Below are 13,170 nucleotides of genomic sequence, written 5' to 3' on the forward strand. Positions count from 1 at the left end.
AAGTGAAAACTTAACTTCTGTGGTCCTATATCGCCTTGTTTTCCTCTCCATATGGAAGATCTATGCCTCCTGTATTTAGTCCCTCTTTTTTGGTTATTGTAATCTTTTACATAATGACTTCAATGGTTCCCTGTTTTGAGCATTTTTTTCCTTTTTAAATCTTTTGTTTTTGTGATTTCCCTATTTGAGTTGATGTCAGGATGTTCTCTTCTGTGACGTTGTGTTGTGTTGGTGTCTGATATTATTGATTTTCTGACCAAACAATTTCCTTTAGTAATTCTTGTAGCTTTTGTTTGGTTTTTGCAAATCCTCTAAGCTTGTGTTTATCTGTGAATGTTTTAATTTCACCTTTATATTTGAGAGAAAGTTTTGCTGGCTATATGATTCTTGGCTGGCAGTTTTTCTCCTTCAGTGCTCTATACATGTCATTCCATTGCCTTCTTGCCTGCATGGTTTCTGCGTAGTAGTCTGAACTTATTCTTACTGATTCTCCTTTGTAGGTGACTTTTTTCTTATCCCTGGCTGCTTTTAAAATTTTCTCTTTATCTCTGGTTTTGGCAAGTTTGATGATAATATGCCTTGGTTATTATTTATTTATTTATTTTTTTGATCAATCTTGTATGGGGTTTGATGAGGATCTTGAATAGATGTCCTTTCATCTTTCACGATGCCAGGGAAGCTTTCTGCTAACAGATCTTCAGTTATTCTCTCTGAATTTTCTGTTATCCCTCCCTCTTCAGGAGCTCCAATCCCACTCAAGTTATTCTTCTTGATAGAGTCCCACATGATTCATAGTGTTTCTTGGTTTTTTTTTTAATTCTTTTATCTGATTTTTCTTCAAATCTTTTGGTGTCAATTGCCTTATCCTCCAAATCCCCCGTTCTACATTCCATTCCTCAGTTCTGCTCTTTTGACTTCCTGTTGCATTGTCTAACTGTAATTTTATTGTTAAACTTTGGTTTTTGAATCCTGTCTCTCTGTGGATTCTTACAGCTTACTAATTTTTCCACTGTGTTCTTGAATAATCTTTTTTATTTCTTCAACTGCTTTATCAGTGTGTTCCTTGTCTTTTTCTGAGATTGCCTTGTTTCATTTCTGAGGTCATCCCTGATGTCTTGAAGCATTCTGTGTATTAGTTTTTTATATTCTGCATCTGGCAATTCCAGGATTGTATCTTCATTTAGGAAAGATTTGGATTCTTTAATTTGGGGATTTGTAGAAGCAATCATGGTCTGCTTCTTTATGGGATTGATACGGACTGCTGTGTCCGAGCCATCTGTAAGATATTGTAATGATTTATTTTATATTTGCTCACCGAGTCTTATCTTCTTGTTTTGTTTTCTTTCAATATACGCAAACGGGCTACTAGATTGCGCTGTCTTGATTGTTGTAGCCTTTGAATCACTTATGTCTTGTTACCAGCTGATTTGAGTTGTTACCAGATATATAAGCCTAAAAGTCCATTCACTGTTCTTGAATAGAATCTAGCTTAGGTGTCCTGGTTTTGGGTCACTAAGTGTGTGGTGTAGACTGTCACCTATTAGAGGAGTAGTGGTAATAGTTGTATGCACCAGATTCTAATGGGGGCAGGGGTCACACTCCAAGGAGGGCAGGATGCTGACAGCCTTCTCCGATATGCCAATGAGGTAGGCGTGTCTCTATTCCTAGAGCACTTTGGTGAGTGGGCTCTGCAGCTGTACCTTAGGCACCCAATGCTTGTACCTCTAGAGATTGGTAATCGTCACTATCCTCAGACCTCTGTAGCATGTGGCTAGGTGGTTTGGGTGGAGCTTCTGCCCTCTGTTCCCTGCTGTGGATCAGTGAGGGCTCTGTTTACTAGGTAGAGAGGTATCAGACCTCCAAAAGTTGTCTTTCCACTGCTCTGCTAAAACAATCACAGGCAGATCTCTATCAGAATTGCCTTTGCATTATAGTAGCCACCTTGTTCCCTGTAGGGATGAAAGCAAAGTATGTGGATCTCTTGTTCTTGGCTGGAGCTGGTTCCATATTTTTATTCCAGTTTAGGGAAGTCAGGGAAAGGTTTTTCCCCCTTGGGTTGTTAATTGCTGCTTCTCTCAGGCCAGGAGAATGGGTTAGGGAAGAAAAAAAAAAAAAAAAACTCTGCGGAACACTTCACTCCCTGGCCCAGGAAATTCCAGTGTTAATGAAGCTGCCTGGGGCGGGGAGGGGAGGCATCAGATAGATAGGAGAGAGTAGCATGAGGCAATATAGACAAAGTTGCTTATCTTGCTTGGTCATGACTGTTTTATCTGAGATTCCAGTGGGGCCTATAGCCTGTGTGCACTGGCTGGCTGGAGATTGTCCCCGAGGGTCAGGCCTGCGGTGCGGTCCGTGCTTGCGCCTTCTCAGGAATCCGTGATTAGCTCCTCTGCTCCTAGTCCAAAGCTCAGCGCCAAGAGTTTCTGCCTGAGATGCTGCATTCCAGGCTCCAAAACCAGTTGCTCCTTCCTTGTGATTTCTCCTTTTCCTTTTAGCCGCGTCTTTGTGCATCCTGTTTGCACTGGTTGGGTTTCCGCCAAGGTTACATCGGGGCGAGGGCTGCGTACTGTGCTTGCGCCATCTCAGGAAGCCGTGCTCAGCTCCTCTGTGCTCAGTCCAAAGCCCGGCGCCAAGGTTTTCTGACTGGGACGCTGGCTCCAGGCTCTGAAAACAGTCGCTGCTTCCCCGTGGTTGCTCATTCTCTGCAGCCTGTTCGTGCTGGCTGAGTCTTCGCCAAGGTTACTCCAGGGGGTTAGGGGTTAGGGCTGTGTCCCGTGCTTGCCCCATCTCAGTAAGCTGAGATGAGCCCCACCACTCTGGCACCAGCGAACCGCGAGGGCTCAAGGCTGTTGCATGGGACGCCGGTTCCAGAAGCGGCCGCTGCTTCAGGGCGCAGCTTTTCGCTCCAGTGTCACTCAGGTCAACTCCTTAGTTCTGTGTTTGATGGTCAGGGTTCGTAGATTGTCGTGTATGTGATCGATTGGCTTGTCTTTCCAAGTCTTTGTTGCAAGAGGGATCCGCAGTAGTTTCTACCTAGTCAGGCATCTTGGCCCCATCTGGAAAGTTTTTTGAAATTATTTCTTCATGTATTGTTTCTCTTGCTTTCTCTGCTCTTTCAGGAGTCCCGTGATGTGTATGTTGGCTCGCTCATAAGTGTCCCACCATTTCATTAGATTTTTCTCCATTTTCTTCATCTTTTTCTTCATGCTCTTCAGTCTTAATAATTTCCATTTTTTTTCAGTTGAGGTAAAATGACATGTAGTGAGTGCATAGATCCTAAGTGTATACATAGATCCTAAGTGTATACAACTCAGTGTTTTGATAAATGTAGACACCCATGTAATCATATCCCATTTTAAGACTTAGAACATTTCCCTTACCATAGGCTATTCCCTTGTTCATTCTTCCACTCAATTTTTGCTCCACATGGGGAACTATTGTTATGATTCCTATCATCACATATTAGTTTTGGCTGTTCTTGAATTTCATATAAATGGATTCATTCAATATGTAGTCTTGGCGTTTTTTTTCAATAAGCACTTTTTTTGGTATTCATTCACATTTTTGTATTTATCATTCTTTTTTATGGTTCAGTAATGTCTTAGTTTTCTAGTGCTTCTATAACAGAAGTACCACTAGTGGATGGCTTTAACAAAGAGAAATTTATTTTCTCACAGTTCAGGAGGCTAGAAGTCCAAACTCAGGATGCCAGCTCCAGAGGAAGGCTTTCACTCTCTGTGTTGGCCCTGGAGGTAGGTCCTTGTCATCAATCTTCCCCTGGTCTAGGAGTTTCTTACTGCAGGGACCTCAGTGCAAAGACACACTCCTCTCCTGGTCCATCTTTCTGGGTGGTATGAAATCCCTTCATGTTTCGAAGGACCACCAGAAGCAGTTTGCCTCTAACTATCAAGGCCAGCAATACACCTTCAGTGTTCTACCTCAGAGATATACTAACTCTCCAGCCCTATGTCATAATTTAGTCTACAGGTAAGTTAATTGCCTTTCCTTTTCACAAGACGTCACACTGGTCCATTACATTGATGACATTATGCTAATTGGACCTAGTAAGGAAGAAGTGTCAGTGACTCTGGAGTTATTGATAAAACATTTACACGCTAGAGGGTGGGAGATTAATCCAATGAAAATTCAGGTGGCTTTCACCTCACTGAAGTTTCTAGGGGTGCAGTGGTGTGGAGCATGTCAAGATAGTCCTCCTAATGCAAAGGATAAGTTACTGCATCTGGCCCTACCCACAACTAAAAAAGCCTCTTTGGATTTTGGAGGCAACATGTCCCTCATTTGGGTGTGCTAGTCTGGCCTATTTATCAAGTAACTCAAATAGCTTCTAGTTTTGAGTGGGGCCCAGACCAAGAGAAGGCTCTACAACAGGTTGAGGCTGCCATGCCAGTGGTTCTGCCACTTGGGCCATATGATCCAGCTGATCCAATGATGCTTAAAGTGGCAGTGCCAGATAGAGATTCTGTTTGGAGTCTTTGGCAGGCCCCTATTGGTGAATCACAATGCAGACCCTTAGGATTTTGTAGCAGAGTCCTGCCGTTGTCTGTAGATAACGACTTTCCTCTTGAGAAACAGCTTTTTGCTGGTTACTGGGCATTAGTAAAGACTGAACATTTAATCATGGGCCACCAAGTCACCATGTGGCCTGAGCTTCCCATCATGAACTGGATGTTGTCTGACCCACAGAGCCATAAAGTCAGACATGCACAGCAGCACTCCATCATTAGATGGAGGTGGTATATGCAAGGCGGGGCGTGAGCAGGACCTGAAGGCATGAGAAAGTGGCCCAAATGCCCATGGTCTCCATGCCTGTCACATTACCTTCCATCTCCCAGTCTGCACCTGTGGCCTCATCGAGAGTTCTTTATGATCACTTGACTGAGGAAGAGAAAAGTCATACCTGGTTTACAGATGGTTCTGCACAATATGCAGGCAGCACTCAAAAGTGGACAGCAGCAGCACCACAGCCCTTTTTTGGGACCTCCCTGAAGGACAGCGGTGAAGGGAAATCTTCCCAATGGGCAGAACTATGAGCAGCATATCTAGTTTTTCACTTTGCTTGGAAGGAGAAAAGGCCCGATGTGTGAGTGTATACTGATACATGGGCTGTAGCCAATGGTATAGCCGGGTGTCAGGGACTTAGAAGGAACATGATTGGAAACTTGGAGAGAAGCAGGTATGGAGAAGAGGTATGTAGATAGACCTCTCTGAATGGGTGATAGAAGTGAAGATATTTGTGTCTCATGTGAAATCTCACCAAAGGGTGACCTAAGCAGCAGAGGATTTTAACAAGTGGATGGGATTATGTGTTCTGTGGAAATCAGTTATTCTCTTTGCCTAGCCACTCCTGTCATTGCCCAGTGGGCTCATGAACATAGTAGCTATGGTGGCAGGGATGAAGGTTGTGCATGGGATAAGCAACAAGGACTTTCACTCACCAAGGCTGACTTGGTTACAGCTACTGCTGAATGTCCAACCTGCCAGGAATGAACGTTTGGGTCATCCCACCAGGCAAAGAACCATGACCAGCTGAGGTGCTTGCTGAGGGCAAAGGGTATATGGAATGTGTGTTGGAAGATAGTTTTAAATATCATTTAGAACCACATGACTAGTTGCAGAAATGATACCTGTAATTGTTATCTTCCTTATATGCTTGAGTCAAATATTTTTGTTTTTTTATAAAATGTAAGGTATAAACAGGGGTAGTGCATTTGCAGTTGTATGCATGTTAGTTGAATCATGTTATGTGCAAGTATGACTTTAGAACTGTCTTTATTCAGAGATTATGTGTGGTTTAAGGAGATATGTGCAGTTGCTGAGTTGACAAGATGTGGACCGTGATGGTTAAGGTTGTGTGTCAGCTTGGCTGGGCCATGATTCTCAGTGGTTTGGTAGTTATGATGTTGTTTTGCAGTCTTACAATGATGTAATAAGCTCTGTGATGAGATCTGTTATAAAGTGATCACCTCTATGATGGGATCTGCTGTGAATAACCAGTTAGTGAGTTAACTTGGGGCTCTGGCCTGCATCCAATATATGTGGCCTTTCTGGCAAAGCTCACTGGCTTTTGCTTTGATCTGGGTCAGCATCTGACCTCCAGTTCTTGGGACTTGGGCCAGCAGCCTGCCCTCTTACCTGGTAATCTTGGATTTGTCAGGCCCTGCAGCTCTGTGAGTCAGGAGAAGCCTTCAGCCTGATGCTTGATGCCTGGCCCACAAACTTGGGACTTGCAAGCCTCTACAACTGCATGAGTCATTTCTTTGAGATAAATTTCTCTCTCTATCTAAAATATATTGGTGCAGTGGTTAAGAACCTTGGCTGCTAACCAAAAGGTTGGCAGTTCAAATCCACCAGCTATTCCTTGGAAACCCTGTGGGGCAGTTCTGCTCTGTCCAGTAGGGTCACTAGGAGTCGGAATCGACTTGATGGCAATGGGTTTGGTTTTTTTTGTTTTGTTTTATTTTATATATATGCTTAACCGGTTTTGCTTCTCTGGAGATCCCAGCCTAAGACAAGCAGTATTCCATTTTAAAACTATGCAATAATTTGTTTATCCATCCCATCATAGAGGTGATCACTTTATAACAGATCTTATCATAGAGCTGATTACATCATTGTAAGACTGCAAAACAACATCATAACTACCAAATGGATTTGTTGATGGATATGTGGATGTTTCCTGTGTTTGACTGTTATAAATAAAGTTGTTACAAACATTATTGTACAAATCATTTGCTGGATCGTAAGATAGGTATGGGTATATGTTTATAAGAAATGGCTTTGTATCGTTTTATATTCCTACCGGCCATGTATGGGAGTTACAGTTATTCTACATCCTCTAGCAACATTTAAATTTTAGCCATTCAAGTGGTTTTGACATGGTATTGCATTGTTTTTGTTTGTTTTTAAATTTTACAGCCCATTTATAGTTTTTTTTTTCTCATTCAAAAATGTATACACAAAATGTTTGTGACATTGGTTGCAATCCCTGAAATGGGTCATCACTCTCCTTCTTTTCCAGGTTTCCCATGTCCATCCATCCAGTTTTCCTGTCTTCTCTCTTTGCATTTGGACAGATGTTGCTCATATGATCTTGTATATGTGGTTGAACTAAGAAGCACATTCCTCATGTGTATTATTGTTTGTTTTACAGGTCTCTAATCTTTGACTAAAAAAGTAGACTTTGAGAGTGGCTTCAGTTCTGAGTTAACAGGGTGTCTGGGTGCCATAGTCTTGAGGGTTCCTCCAGTCTCTGTCAGACCAGTAAGTTTGGTCTTTTTTTCTGAATTTGAATTTTGTTCTACATTTTTTTCCCCACTCTCTCCAGGACCCTGTATTGTGATCCCTGTCAGAGCAGTCATTGGTAATAGTCGGGTACCATCTAGGTCTTCTGGGCTAAGGCCGGTGGAGGCTGTGGTCCATGTGGTCCATACTGTTTCCCTTGTGTCATTGGTTTTCTTCATTCTCCTTTGTCTGAATGGAATGGGACCAATAGATGTATCTTAGATGGCCACTTGAAAGCTTTTAAGACCCCAGACGCTACTCACCAAAATAGGATGTAAAACATTTTCTTTATGAATTATGTTATGCCAGTTTACCAGATATACTGAGACCATGGTCCCCAGCCCTCATCCTCAGTAACTTGATTCATAAGGGTGTTTGGATGTGCCTAGGAAGCTTCTATGACTTTGCCTTGGTCAAGTTGTGCTGGTTTCCCCTGTATTGTATGTTGTCTTTCCCTTCATTAAAGGTAACACTTGTCTACTATCTAGTTGGGATTTCTCCTCCCCACCTCTCCCCTCCCTCATAACCATCAAAGATTGTTCCTGTGTGTAAAACTTATCTTGGACTTTTATAATAGTGGTCTCATACAATATTTGTCGTTTTGTGATTGACTTATTTCACTCAGCGTAATGCCCTCCAGATTCATTCATGTTGCTAGATGTTTTGTGGATTCATCTTTGTTCTTTATTGTTGGGCAGTATTCCATTGTGTATATGTACCATAATTTGTTAGTCCATTCATCTGTTGATGGGCACTTAGGTTTATTCCATCTTTTTGCTGTTGTCGGCAGTGATGCAGTCAACACGGGAGTGCATATGTTCATATGATGGCTCTTATTTCTCTAGGATATATTTCTAGGAGTGAAATTGCTGGTTCATATGGTATGTCTATTTCTAGCTTTTTTAAAAAGGTGCCATATCGTTTTTCATAATGGTTGTACCATTTTCCATTCCCACCAGCAGTGCATAAGAGTTCCAGTCTCCCTGCATCCTCTCCAGCATTTGTAATTTTTTTTTTAATTCATTCTGGGAATATCGAGGTCAGATAGTAACTCATTGCAGTTTTGACTGGCATTTCTCTGATGGCTAATGTTTGCGAACATTTCGTCATGTGTTTTTTAGCTGCCTGAATGTCTTCTTTGGTGAACTGTATGTTCATATCCTTTGCCTATTTTTGGATTGGTTCATTTATGTTTTTGTTACTGAGGTATTGAAGTACTCTATAGATTTTAGTTTTTTTTTTTTTTTTTAAATAGATTTTAGAGATTGAACCCTTGTTGGATATGTCGTAGCAGTAGTCTATAGATTCTTTTTTTAACTCTTTTGGTGAAGTCTTTTATGAAATTTCAGTCGTTTTATCCTGTAGTTCATGGATTCTTTTACTAGTGCTATTCTGCTGTTAAATCCTTCCAATGAGTGTTTTGTTTCAGTTAATTAACTTTTCAGCTCCTTTATTTCAGTTTCTTTTTTTATGGTTTCTATGTCGTTATTAAAATTTCCATTTTGTTTTAGTATCTTTTTTTCTGATTTTCTTTAGTTTATTGTCCATGTATTCCTTTAGTTTCTTAAGCATATTAATGTTATTGATTTAAAGTCTTATAATCTATCCATTATCTGGGCTTCTGATTTCTACCTTTTTGTATTGATCTTTCAGTTGGGCCATCTTTTTCAGTTTCTTTGTATGTATGTCTTGTTACTATTTGTTGAAACTGGGACATTTGAATATTATAATGTAGTAACTCTGGAACTCAGATTCTTCCCATTCCCCAGGGATTATGAGTTTTTTGTGGTGTTTTGTTTTTTTGATCATTGGAATCTGTAATATTCTGTTTGCTTAGCAACCTCCCCTGACTACTTTTGCAAATAGTCTCCTCCAAAATGTGTGTGGACAGTGGCTTCCTTTCTGTGGCCTATGTGCAACTGGTGTTTTAAAGGAGATTTTCTAGTACTCCAGGGAGAAAATGAACAGTAAAAAACACAAATATATGATTCTTTTACCCAAGATTCTTGTTGTTTCTTAATTAAAGCTGCAATTTACTTATTGTTTAGTAATTTTTCCAAGCTAATTTGTACAGATTGTGTGTTCCACTTCTATTGTCTCTGCAGTCAGTGGCTGACAGATTTCTCCAAAGGGTGTGCTGACCCTTTGTATCTGTTTCTGCAGTAGGCCTGTAATCAATGCAGTGGTCTGTACCAGGAGACCAACCCAACTGTGTAAACTGTGCAACCCCAAAATCCATGCAGTTTTTAGTTCCCTACTGCCTGCCACGGCACCAGCCAGCCTCTCTAGGGACATGGGCCACTGTCCCCTTCACATAAGCAGGAGTGAGGAACGGGTGGTAGCTGGTTGGTGAACATGGTTCATCTAGGAAATATCAGTAGCTTCTCCCTTCTTTAAGCACTTCCAAGGTTGAATTAAGTATCTGATCTGGTTCCAGAGTTCCAAAATAGTTGGCTCCAGTTGCTTTTTACAGTGCAGTTGCTATTTTGGTGGAGGGATGGATCTCTAGAACTTCATACTCTGCATTTTTTGCATAATTACATGTTTCTAAATTCTGCAAGGTATTCTCATACTAGCCATTCATCTTCATCCCCTTAGAAGCTGAATCTTTGCCTAGGTATGATTCAGTCACACTGATCGATCTCATGCAACTATGTGCAGCACAGCCTGCATGCACTGCATGGTGTTTCTCCTTTGAGTCCTATGGGAGCATGAAGCCTGGCTGAACTGGGGAGTATTGCCTCCTCAGTCCTTCAGGCAGCCTCCAAACAGATGTGAAGAGACAGTCACAGTAGTCTGCAGAAAAAAACAAAGGCTGTGCAGTTTGCCGTCTTCTACCAGTGCATTGACCTCTGCCACAGTCCTCACCTCACCACACACACACACACACATGCGCACGCGCACACACACGCACACGCAGGGAGGAGCCTGAAAGACTGCTTCTTCTTTTATTAGAGGACAGAAGTTGACTTCCTAGGTCAAGAATTTTTAGAATTGGATTTTGTAAATTCCTTTATGGATGTGAACTCCAGTGTTTCACTGCAGCCCTCAAACATACTATTGTTGTTGGTAGGTGCCGTCGAGTCGGCTCCGACTCATAGCGACCCGATACACAACAGAAAGAAACACTGCCCAGTCCTGTGCCATTCTCACAATCATTGTTATGTTTGAGCTTATGTCATGGAGGGTCTTCCTTTTTTCCACTGACCCTGTACTTTACCAAGCATGATGTCCCTCTCCAGGGACTGATCCCTCCTAACAACATGTCCAAAGTATGTAAGATGCAGTCTTGCCATCCTTGCTTCTAAGGAGCATTCTGGTGGTACTTCTTCCAAGATAGATTTGTTCGTTCTTTTGGCAGTCCATGATATTTTCAGTATTCTTCCTCAACACCACTATTCAAAGACTTCAGTTCTTGGTCTTCCTTATTCATTGTCCAGCTTTCACATGCATGTGACGCTGTTGAAAATACCATGGCTTGGATCAGCGCACCTGAGTCTTCAAGGTGACACCTTTACTTTTCAATACTTTAAAGAGGTCCTTTGCAGCACATTTGCCCAATGCAAAGCATCGTTTGATTTCTTGACCGCTGCTTCTATGGGTGTTGATGGTGGATCCATTAAAATGAAATCCTTGACAACTTAATCTTTTCTCTGTTTATCGTGATGTTGCTCACTGGTCCAGTTGTGAGGACTTTTGTTTTCTTTATGTTGAGGTGCAATCCATACTGAAGGTTGTGGTCTTTGATCTTCATTAGTAAGTGCTTCAAGTCCTTTTCACTTTCAGCAAGCAAGGTTGTGTCATCTGCGTAACGCAGGTTGTTAATGAGTCTTCCTCCACTCCTGATGCCCCGTTCTTCTTCATATAGTCCAGCTTCTCGGATTATTTGCTCAGCATACAGATTGAATTGGTATGGTGAAAGGATACCACCCTGATGCACACATTTCCTGGCTTTAAACCAATGAGTATCCCCTTGTTCTATCTGAACAACTGCCTCTTGATCTATGTAAAAGTTCCTCATGAGCACAATTAAGTATTCTGGAATTCCCATTCTTTGCAATGTTATCCGTAGTTTGTTATGATCCACACAGTCGAAAGCCTTTGCGTAGTCAATAAAACACAGGTAAACATCCTTCTGGTATTCTCTGCTTTCAGCCAGGACCCACCTGACATCAGCAATGATATCCCTGGTTCCATGTCCTCTTCTGAAACTGGCCTGAATTTCTGGCAGTTGCCTGTCGATATACTGCTGCAGCCATTTTTGAATGATCTTCAGCAAAATTTTGCTTGCGTGTGATTTAATGATATTGTTCTATAATTTCCGCGTTTGGTCGGATCACTTTTCTTGGGAATAGGCATAAATATGGATCTCTTCCAGTCATTTGGCCAGGAAGCTGTCTTCCATGTTTCTTTGCATAGACGAGTGAGCGCCTCCAGCGCTGCACCCGTTTGTTGAAACATCTCAATTGTTATTCTGTCAGTTGCTGGAGCCTTATGTTTCTCCAATGCCTTCAGTTCAGCTTGGACCTCTTCCTTCATTACCGTCAGTTCCTGATCGTATGGCACCTCTTGAAATGGTTGAACATCGACTAATTCTTTTTGGTATAAGACTCTGTGTATTCCATCTTCCATCAAATAAACATACTATTTAATATAAAATATTCATTTTGTAGTGTCGCTTAACGACTGTCACCTTCTTATTTATAAAAGGAGCATTTCTCCACAAAATATCATATTAGTAAAAAAAACCATACTGTTCCATATGAGTAGATAGTTTCAAAAAGTTACCTACAAACTGTCTTTGTATTAAATAATTCCAATTATAATCATTGTAAAAACAGACATGTTCTGTAGGAAATATTTAACTCTTTTCAAATTGTGTATGTTTTTATAGGTTTTTGTTTCATCATCTGTAAAATAAGGAAGTTGGAGTAGATCATCTTTGAGATCCATTCTAGATTCAGCATTGTATATATGATCATTTAGGTATAGGTAGTCACCTACTTACAATGTATTTGAGTTACAGTGAACCACACTTAATGACCATCTGTTCATTTTTGTACATCTTATTGTTAGTAATATGTACTACATAAAATTGCACTGTGTAATTCGCTAATGTTATCATTGTCAGACGTTTACTTGCAGGTATTTACATGTAATGTTTCCAACCCCAAAGACAACCAAAGATCAAATTTATAAAGATACTGATAATAAAAGGCAATAATAATGAAAACTAAAAAAGAATTCGACTTATATTAGAACTGACTTATGATGGAGTTGTTGGAACGGAACCGTCATAAATCAGACACTACCTGTATTTAGATATAATGTATTCCTTGATGTAGAGGAAAATGTTTTTTGGGACAGTCATGTACTGTCACAACACTTCGTTTTCTTTAATTTTGTCAGCTTAGTTATGTATTTTTTATCACGGTAAAACCATCAACTTTTTATAGTATATAGTATTTTTGATTATGAATCACGTGTTTTTTGCTAAATCTCTCTGCCAAAACCTTGAGGTAGTTGATCAACTTCTTGTAACTACTGCATTGGTAGAAATTGCAGTTGTAACACTTTACCAAGCCAAAAAAACAAAACCCGTTGCCGTCGAGTCGACTCCGACTCGTAGCGACTGTATAGGACAGAGTAGAAGTTGCCCCATAGAATTTTCAAGAAGCTCATGATGGATTCGAACTGCTGACCTTTTGGTTAACAGCCGTAGCACTTAACCACTATGCCACCAGGGTTTCCATAATGCTTTACAGTGTCCCATAAATCTTATTTCTTTGGAGAGCCAATATAGGCAGAGTACTTACAGCATAAACATTGGAGATAGACATTCGGTATCAGTATTTGGTGTAACACTTT

The 13,170-nt window shown here is 40.9% G+C and overlaps 1 protein-coding gene across 7 annotated transcripts in view; it reads left to right on the forward strand.

Moving 5' to 3' along the window:
- The window catches only part of LCLAT1 (lysocardiolipin acyltransferase 1), a 426,874-nt gene that overhangs the window by 202,060 nt on the left and 211,644 nt on the right, over positions 1-13,170 (forward strand). Inside the window, exon 1 of one of the 7 annotated variants that reach the window (XM_049904971.1) lies at positions 3,618-3,752. The exons of the other annotated variants lie outside the window; for them this stretch is intronic. The gene's annotated coding sequence lies outside the window, so the exon portion shown is untranslated. Of the gene's footprint in view, positions 1-3,617; positions 3,753-13,170 lie in introns of those variants that run through there. 7 annotated transcript variants of the gene reach the window in all.

Source organism: Elephas maximus, chromosome 12, assembly GCF_024166365.1.
Source record: "Elephas maximus indicus isolate mEleMax1 chromosome 12, mEleMax1 primary haplotype, whole genome shotgun sequence".
NCBI classification, from domain to species: Eukaryota; Metazoa; Chordata; class Mammalia; order Proboscidea; family Elephantidae; genus Elephas; species Elephas maximus.